The sequence below is a fragment of the Bidens hawaiensis genome, unplaced genomic scaffold (assembly GCF_021521415.1).
Source record: "Bidens hawaiensis isolate Kalapana, Puna unplaced genomic scaffold, B.hawaiensis_p1.1 tig00043534_1, whole genome shotgun sequence".
Classification (NCBI taxonomy): Eukaryota; Viridiplantae; Streptophyta; class Magnoliopsida; order Asterales; family Asteraceae; genus Bidens; species Bidens hawaiensis.
In genome coordinates, this window is record NW_027497724.1 from 50,144 (window position 1) to 57,508 (window position 7,365).

General features: G+C 31.8%; 1 pseudogene across 1 annotated transcript; it reads left to right on the forward strand.

Moving 5' to 3' along the window:
• The first annotated feature begins 5,545 nt into the window (after positions 1-5,545).
• LOC143594351 (cytochrome b5 pseudogene) lies at positions 5,546-7,240 on the forward strand (annotated as a pseudogene). The gene is made up of 3 exons (XR_013146324.1): positions 5,546-5,620; positions 6,850-6,916; positions 6,993-7,240. The product of XR_013146324.1 is annotated as a cytochrome b5 pseudogene (transcript).
• The last annotated feature ends 125 nt before the right edge of the window (positions 7,241-7,365 follow it).

Sequence of the window (7,365 nt, forward strand, 5' to 3'; positions counted from 1 at the left end):
ACCTTAACCCCAATATTAATTGGATTGTAGCCGTCTGTTTGATCGAGTTCTTTGTCATTCTTTGGCCGCCACTGTTCTATCTCGTTAACCCATCTCAGATCATCGTAAGAGGATATATCGTCAACGTGTGATCCGCTTTCTTCATTCTTATTTTCTTAATCATCCTTAGTTTGTCTATCGAGATAAGTACCACATTCCCATATTTTACTTGTTTTTTCACGTTTTGGGGACATATGCGTAAATTATATTTCTTATATATACTTATACTCAAAACTGCAACTATTGTCTTATGTGTTAACAACTTATACCTTACTTGTTTATGTGCTTACTTGCTTTATATGCTTCCGCATACGGAGAGATCCAGCATAATCTCATAATAGTATGATCATACGCCAGTCGTTATAGCCTTTGTGCTTCTCGACATCTCAGTTACACTTACTCATTTGGTTAATTTGTTATTCTTATATGACTTGTTGCAATTACTTATTTTTATATATACTATATGTACATATAAACTGGTGTGTTGCTCACTCAACATGTGTTGTTGACAAAAGTCTATTTTCTACGCATATGCAGGTTATCGTAGAAATTTAATACAGGTTGGTGAAAACTTAGTGAATAATTTAAGTTAGAAAATAATTAATCAAGATCATTTGTGATATAAGTTGTATTGTTGTATGTGTATGGATTTTGTATTTGTTTGTATTTGATTTATTTGAAAACTTAATTTAATTAATAGATATTTTCATTTAAATAATGTTGGATGATAGTAACCTTTGAAAAGCTGTGAGCAATCAGTTCGCGCCCCGACATTTCCGCCGTAGGTTGGGGTGTGACAGATTAGTATCAGAGCCGGAGGTTTAAGATAGGTCGTTAGAAATTGCCTTAGACACATGTTTAGGAGCCTTATACGTGTCTATCTGTTTACCTTTACGTGTTCAAATTAAATTGTTTACAGCTTTCTTAGATAGTTATTTATTTATTATCTATTGTATTGTTATGCACACACACACACACAAACTCTGAGGCTATGCCTCAATATTCAAAGAAAACTTTTTGAAAAATTAGATTGCTTTTGTTTTCAGGAAATTCCTTAAGAATTACCACTTGTTGTTTTCGCTCGTACACCTTAAGGCTAGGTTATGTGGCATGTCCCTATCACAAATGAAAAGGGGAGAGAAACTGTGAGTTGGGCACTGGCAAAAAGGTTCCAAGAACCAAAGGTAAGACGTTATTCCTTACCAGGGTGATAACCAGACCACAGTACTCGGCCCTATGGACCCGATCGAGACCCAAAAACGCCATATGACTGACACCCTAGGTTGTCAACCGTGACCACATTAGTAGTTGCATCCCTATAATATTTTTAAATCAAATTCACGGTGGTTCGTGGCTAAACTCGGTTTTCCCGATTATTGTGTTCCGTTATTTTAATGGTTAGTTGGGTGAAAAATTCATTGAACCCATGGGTGAAAAATCAATGACGAAATAAACACAAAACAAAATGATAAACAAAATGACACGACGACTTTTTTCACTTGTCATTGTGTTTTTTTATGAGAACGAGAAAGATGGTGAAAACATTTTTGTGTTTTTACTTTTTTTTCGGTTCTATTATATTTTGAGTTATGTTTTTTTTATTTATTTACTTTTAATGGGTTTTTTTGTATGGCTAGAATTTCTTTATATTTTTGTCCCCTTTTATAGAATAACTTGACCCCACCGCATAAATGCAATCGAAGAATTGAAACAAATCTTAGAAAAAATTAAAATCACAGAGGAAAATATTTGGATTCAAAATCGAAATCACGATGAAGCCAATAAAAACCAGATACGTTACTAAATTATTTGAAACCCAAATAGAAGATCTGAAACCCATCTGAGTTTGACTTATCTCTGTTCAATCGGTGTTTGATTTCTATACCTTCTTATCGGTTCAATTTCTGTACCCTAATCGAAAAACTCCTTAGAAGCCATTTTTTTATCTCCAAAACCAAAGAACATAATCATTTTGAAAAGCCATCGTTGGGAAGAAAGAAGAAGGAAGCTGAGATGCACATCATTGGGAAGAGAGAAGGGTTGTGCAAGTTGAGAACAGAAAGACTTGTGTGCAGATAGAGATGGAAAAAGAGGATGGCAATTTTGTAATTTGCTTTTCTTAAACATTTCAAATCCTTTTATTAATTTACAAACCAAACACATGATAACATTTCATTGGAATCCTACACATTCCGATTCAAATTCCAATTCCCTTTCCTTCTAAAAACATTTCGCGAACCAAACGACCCCTAAAAAACACTATATTTTTTCTCTCAAATACAATTAAATAATATTTTTTTACATCTTTATCATTATTTTTTCCTCTCCTTCACGCACAACCACTTTCAAATATATTAAAAATAATAGAGAATGAACAGTGATCCTTCAAATTTACTCATCTCTTTAAATTTTCTCTCCCTCCTGTACGTACTTCCAACCACTCACCTTTCTCTAAAAAATTTTAGAGATTTCTCTTACAAAATTTTTAGAGAACCTGATGTGAAGGCTGTTATGATGTGTTCCCGAATTCATTTATGAAAAGAAAGACAAAGTAAAGAAAGTTATCTTTTCATTTGGTATTTTCTTTTTCTCTTCAATTTATTTTCCTTCCAAATCTTTTCAATTTGGAAATATATAAATTATTTTATTTTACTCGTTAATTTCTCTTCTCTCCTCTCCTTTTCTTTCTAATGAAACTCGAGAACACTTTTTTTAACTTTTCCTTCATTTTTCTTTCTTAAATTAAACTCGGGAACACAACATATATTTTTATTCCTCATTTTCCTTCCCTTTCCTCCTTTAAATAAAATTCGGGAACACCACGTTAGTGGTATGGTGTTATTTTTTTTACAAATGAAAGATAAATGTGAAATTTTATTGTTAAAATAAATATTGAACCTACGTATAAGTATAACTTATGGAATATATGATTATTGTTATCAACCTCTCAATAAAACACACTTAATACATACACTATACATCCGCTAGTATCATATAAATATTCAATATAGTCAGTTTCAATTTCTCTGTCACTATATATATTGTATATGTAAAGTAACTAGAGATATATTAATGAAATGTCTTTTGGCAATCTATGATGAGCCCCATAAGTCTGAAACTTGTATTCCGACTACTCAAAAAGAAAGTACCTACGGTCCATCAGAGCAACCACCATCTTAACACAAATTTGTTTTCAACTTCTGTTTAATTCGTCCATCTAGATATCATTGTACCCCTCTAATATTGTTACGTGTATAGTCAGTCATGTGAACGCATAAATATTAGGCTTTGATTTCTTTTCTTGACGGTTGAGGGTAAATCTTGGGCTGTAAACGAACCAAACGAACACGAACAAGGCCTTGTTCGTGTTCGTTCATTGAGGAAATAACATGTTCACGAACGGTTCGCAAACACTTACCGAACGAGATTTTATGTTCGTGTTCGTTCAATAAGAAAATTAATGTGTTCACGAACGTTTCACGTACACAAGCGAACACAAATAAAATCGGCAGAGCCTAGAGATTAAGACCGATGTATTCATCAATGTTAATAATGAAAGCATGTAAACGAATTGAACGGACACAAAAAATGGCATGTTCGTATTCGTTCATTTAACTTTAAAAGAACACGAACACTTAATAGAACAAATATTTATATTCATGTTCGTTTATTTAAAAATGAACATTTGTGTTCGTTTATTTTTGTTTTTTTTAATCTAAACGAATATCACTGAACAAAGATAAATGAACATATATGAACACAAACAAACATAAACGACCATAAATGACAACAAATTAACAAATATAAAACTTTAAGTAAATGACTCATCCAATAATATTTTATATTTTTTATTAATACATAAACAAACATAAATAAACAGATAGAAACGAACATAAATAAACGTCCGTGAACATAAATGAACGAATGGAACATGTGTTCATATTCGTTCGCTTAATTAAACGAATACAAACTTTTTTTTCATGTTCGTTCATTTATTAAATGATTGAAAATAAACTAACTTCCCATCAAACAATTCACGAGCAGTTCACCTTACATTTGATTCATTTACATGCCTAGATAAATCCCAAGATGAAAAGGACATGTTTTAAAATTTATCTATAAATAAATGGTTTAAAAGGTGAATTGATTAAAAAAATATTTTTATAAGTTTATAATTCTCTATATGTGTAATAAATAAATTATTACGTATGAAAATTAAAATAATCTATCACCTTATGCATAAGATACGGCCAGTACGTTACTCCTATGAGCGAGGATGGGGCATTCATATGGGTAAGATGTATGACTTTCAAATCACATTGTAGCACCATCCTATTTCTTGTGGTTAAGGTGCATGTCTTCATTTCATGGCAAATGCTTGCCACACAACATTGATTCATTATTGGCCATTGAAGAATTAAAATGTATTAATAAAGTTTTACGGTACGTGTGGGTAGGTGTTGTCTGTAAATTTGTGGTTTGTGGGTAATTAATGGTTGAAATGAGGTGTTAGTACATGATTGACCAATGCATGAGTAATACCCATGAGCAATGTTTTAAAAACCGGTGTTTCACTTGTACCGAATTGGGCTAAAAAATGGTACACCGGTTTAACCGGGTTAAATGATTCCAAAATAACAAAATAATCCAAAAGTAAATTCAAATTAAAAACATAGGGTAAAATTAAAATACAAAGACAAAAATGAGAAGGATTTATGACCATACAAAAAATCACTTAAAAATAAATTCAAAAATAATAATAAAAAAGCATAACTCAAAATAGAAATAAAAATCGAAAAAAATTAAAAAACTAAATTGTTTCCGCCATCATTCCTGTTCAAATTAAAAAATATAAAAATTTTCGACGAAAAGACACAATGCTAAGATTAAAGACACATTAACGAAAATGAACAAAAGACACAATTATAACTAAAACAATACACAATAGATCTCAAAATTTAACACAATGCCGAACAAGATATAGCGCAATATTGAGTAATATAACACAATATAAGAAAAAAACACAATGTCAAGAAAAAAAGACACAATCAATGACGAAATAAACACAAAACACAATGATAGATATAAAGACACAACGACTTTTTCACTTACCATTGTGTTTTTTTTATGAGAACGAGAAAGACAGTGAAAACATTTTTGTGTTTTTACTTTATTCATTTTTTATTAAATTTTGAGTTATTATTTTTGTATCTATTTTTAAAAAGATGTTTAAAGGGTTTTCTTTATATAACTACAAATATTCTCATTCTTCTTATTTTTGTTTTCTTATGTAAAATAACTTGACTATTACAAGAAGAAAGAAAAAAAGTTTTGCATTTGTTTGGCTGAAACATCGTCTCTAAAAGTGGCCTGGAATGCGTAAGCCCATACATTAAAGCCCTTGTTCTTCTTTCATTCTATTCAATCGCCTCCCTCAATTAACATGTATAATTTTAAGTTATTGTTGAATTGATTATTGTTAAATTATTCTGCTGGTATTTAGCAAATGGCACTTTTTTCACTGGAGGAGGTTTCAAAGCACGATAACAAAAACGATTGTTGGCTTATTATTTCAGGAAAGGTACGTCAAATTATTATATTATTATTATAAATCTTCATTTGTGTATTTCTATTTTACTGTAATAAACCCAATTTAAACTTGGTTTGGGATTGAATTTTTTTACCCACGGTACATAATAGAATATAAGTGTTTTCATCCTCCCAAATATATTTTACATGTTGTAATGATATTATTATTTAGTGTATGGTTGGTGCTTGTTATTAAAATGCGGGCATCAAGAGCACATAATGTGCATTGATGAGATCACATCACGTGCTGCGATTCCTTAATGTGAGGATGTTGCGCTCTAAGTCGCGTAATGCGTGATGCACACGATGCGATTTGGTAGTTAGCAATCAAAATATTTTCTATAAATATTTTTTAGTGTTTTTTAACGACAAAAGCATCGCATATGTGATGCGTGCTCGTCACACATTGGTTTTTTTGGAACGAAGCGCATGGAAGTGCATCACGCATTTTAAACCCCAAGGTGGTGATACAAGAATGGAAATATATGGTTGGTGTAATGAGAGTGAAAAATATCGGGATGCGTTATAACTAGGCCTAGCAAGATAGGGAGGTTGGGTCGGGTAACTGGTCAGTACGGGTTTGGGTCATCTCTAGTTTGGTTCACGTCAAAATAGGTTTGGGTTAAAGCGGGTTAGATTTTACTTACCAACCGTAGAAAAACTTATATGCAAAATAGTATCATGATTATTCAACATTATTAATTGGATAATAAATGGATGAACTTGAATCAACTACAAAAGTTGTTAAAAACAATAACCCTTTGTACATACGAGCTATCAATCCACATTAACTTCTTTTCGGTGCATTAAAACACAACATAGCTCTATTTTTTATCAGTAATCAGAAAGGATAAAAATAGAGCTATGAAGTGATCACATATCCAAATAAAATGAATACTAGAAGCTCAATACTTCAAATACAAAATCACAATGCTTAATAAGTGAGAAAGAAAAATTAACGACGGATTTAAGGTAACTGAAATTAACATTAATGATTTGATTCAAGTGATCAAAGAGTAAACCAAGCATGTCAAAACAATTGTTAGATTCATTCTTAGATGGGAAGTGAAGTATTACCTGATTTATATCTCGAGAAAGAATTATGGGTGCGTTTGTTGATGGAGTGAGATCTTCGAGGTTTTTGAGGATCAAACATGAGAGGACTGAGTTGAAAGGAGGAAACCGTATCTAATGATGTTTTGTGCTGTTGTTGTGATGTAGGTGTACGATGTTACACCGTTTCTGGATGATCATCCAGGAGGTGATGAAGTGTTGGTGTTAGCCACTAGTAAGACTGTCCCTTTTTCTTTACATCTATCATCACATTTCTTCAATATTTGAAAAAAAAAATATATATTTTGCAGAGAAAGACGCCACCGAGGATTTTGAAGATGTGGGCCACAGTCAGAATGCAAGAAACATGCTCGCAGCTTACTACGTTGGTGATATCGATATAACCACCATGCCACAAAAAAATCAACACAAGTCATTGTCTACAAGCTCGGGACCGCAATCCAACAACATAGCCGTATTGGTTCTACCTTTACTCATATTGATGTTGGCCTCTGCTGTCTATTATTTTGCCAAAAAAGATAACCATGCTTCTGTTTAAGGTTTTGGTATTTACAAACTATGATATGGATGTTAGTGTTTGTGTTTATTTTTTGCTATTGTCATAATTTTCTACTCACAAATTAATAAGATACGATGAATATTAATATTTACTAGAATCATGGT